Source organism: Anolis carolinensis, unplaced genomic scaffold, assembly GCF_035594765.1.
Source record: "Anolis carolinensis isolate JA03-04 unplaced genomic scaffold, rAnoCar3.1.pri scaffold_19, whole genome shotgun sequence".
Taxonomy (NCBI): Eukaryota; Metazoa; Chordata; class Lepidosauria; order Squamata; family Dactyloidae; genus Anolis; species Anolis carolinensis.
The window spans coordinates 482,142-484,641 of record NW_026943829.1 but is presented as its reverse complement, the minus strand read 5'-3'; the positions used below and the strand labels follow the sequence as shown (position 1 = coordinate 484,641).

The following is a 2,500-nucleotide window of genomic DNA, read 5'->3' as shown; positions in this document are numbered from 1 at the left end:
AAGCAGGTTAAAACTCACAAGTCAAAATTCAATGGGTAATTGTGGCAGAGGACATAGCAAATTCCTGAGATGTCTCTTTGGGTCCGCCAATGCAAACCTGTATGGTTAGGACCATAAATGAGGCAATTTAATGTCAGAACTCATGATCTATCTTAGGCTCTTACCTTAAACCATTCTGCGTAAGGCATGAAAACGGCAGGACCCTCCAGGCCAGCCTGGCGCGCGATCAGGAACGCCGTCATCATGCTTTCCAAGTCATAGTCCTCAAAGCCTTTCTTCAGCAGATGGCTCAGGAAGTCTGGGAAAAAGACTTCCCCATAACACACACGTCTCCCACCTTTTTCCCAAAGTGAAAACAAAACAGTATGTGGGCTCAAAATGCCAAAGTCCGATCCAACCACGGACTCGGTATCTACCTTTAATCAGTGGTGCGGCTCCCGACTGGCAGACCAGCAGCGTGGAAACGCAGGAGAGGACGTGATGCCAGTTGACTTCGCTCGTCTCCAGGACGTGCTGCAAATGGCGGACCAACTCCTCCGGCTTGAAGGGCACAAACAACTACAAGGGGAGACAAAGCCAGAAACGCCTTTCACCATCCAAGCAAGGAAGATGGAAAACCATCTCAAGAGTCAGCAGATAGTTTGCTCCTGAGTGAGCAGTGTTATGTTTGGTTGGAGGCCAAAGTGGTTGAGGGGTGTCGCACCTCAGAATAGTTCACCTTGCTATTGACAGTCTTTTGTAGTTTTATTGAGCAAAAGCAGTATACTGTATATACTCGAGTATAAGCCTAGTTTTTCAGCCCTTTTTTTAAGACTGAAAAAGACCCCTCGGCTTATACTCAGGTGAGAGTCCTGGATGGCTTATATTTGGGTCAGCTTATACTCAAGAATATATGGTATATTTATTATTTTTCTCTATTATTATTGGTATTATTACATTTATTATTTTTCTCTATTATTGTTGCTACTACAGTAGAGTCTCATCCAACATAAACGGGCCAGCAGAATGTTGGATAAGTGAATAAGTTGGATAATAAGGAGAGATTAAGAAAAAGCATATTAAACATCAAAATAGTTTATGATTTTACTAATTAAGCACCAAAACATCATGTTATACAACAAATTTGACAGAAAAAGTAGTTCATTACACATTAATGCTATGTAGTAATTACTGTATTTACGAATTTAGCACCAAAATATCATGATATATTGAAAACATTGACTACAAAAATGTGTTGGATAATCCAGAACGTTGGATAAGTGAGTGTTGGATAAGTGAGATTCTACTGTATTGCATTTATTTTTCCTTTGCTTTTCCATTTTCTCTTTTTTGTTGTTGTTTTGTTTTGGGTTTTGTTGTTTTTTCACTCAGTGCACTTTGCCCAATCCATTGTATGATTTTATTAACCATCATCATCATCATCATCATCATCATCATCATCATTTAATTACTTATTAATCGCCCTCCATCCAAGATGCTCTAGGCGATTTACAAGATAAAATTGTAAAGGATAAAAATACATACATACAAATATTGATAAAATTAACATAGATTAAAAGCTCTAGTAAAGAGCTAGGTCTTGAGTGCTAGGGTATTGCTGTGTTTTATCATGTGTTTTATAATGACTGTGATTTTATTTTATGCCTTTTAATTTTATTTTTGTGTTTTTTGTATTTGATACTCTGTATGCTGGTTTTATATCTGTGAGCCGCCCCGAGTCCCTCTGGGGAGATGGTGGCGGGGTATAAAAATAAAATTATTATTATTATTATTATTATTATTATTATTATTATTATTATTTTACTCTATTATTATTATTATTACATTTATTATTTCACTCTGATCTTATTATAATTATTATTATTACTATTATTGCATTTATTATTTTACTCTATTATTACATGTATTATTTTCCTGTATTTATTATTATTATTACTATTATTTCAGGTATTATTTTACTCTATTATTATTAAAAGGATACATAAGCACATTTACACTGAAGAAGATGAGAATAATGATTTGATCAGAGTTGGACAGTCTTATCTTAAATTTGAACTTTATGTAAATATTCAAAAACATTTAACCTACTGATGCCTCAATTAATGTAATTTTATTGGTATCTATTTTTATTTCTGAAATTTACCACCCTCGGCTTATACTGGAGTCAATGTTTTCCCAGTTTTTTTGTGGTAAAAACTGGTTAATAATAATAATAATAATAGTAATAATAATAATAATAATACATTTATTTGTATCTCGCCACCATCTCCCCCAGAGGGGACTCGGGGCGGCTCACAGAAATATCAAATACAAAACAATAACAATATTCAATACAGTAGAGTCTCACTTATCCAACACTCACTTATCCAACGTTCTGGATTATCCAACGCATTTTTGTAGTCAATGTTTTCAATATATCGTGATATTTTGGTGCTAAATTCGTAAATACAGTAATTACTACATAGCATTAATGTGTAATGAACTACTTTTTCTGTCAAAT

At 34.5% G+C, this 2,500-nt stretch overlaps 1 protein-coding gene and 1 long non-coding RNA gene across 6 annotated transcripts in view; both read right to left on the bottom strand.

The window, feature by feature from the left end:
• The window catches only part of LOC134294703 (transforming acidic coiled-coil-containing protein 3-like), a 755,386-nt gene that overhangs the window by 689,934 nt on the left and 62,952 nt on the right, over positions 1–2,500 (bottom strand). The window lies entirely within an intron of this gene.
• The window catches only part of LOC134294698 (uncharacterized), a 4,092-nt gene that overhangs the window by 1,033 nt on the left and 559 nt on the right, over positions 1–2,500 (bottom strand). The window contains exons 2-3 of the long non-coding RNA XR_010001428.1: positions 417–558; positions 1–298 (exon numbers count right to left, since the gene is read on the bottom strand). The exon at positions 1–298 is cut by the window's left edge and continues 1,033 nt beyond it. This is a non-coding gene — a long non-coding RNA (uncharacterized LOC134294698). The remainder of the gene's footprint in view (positions 299–416; positions 559–2,500) is intronic.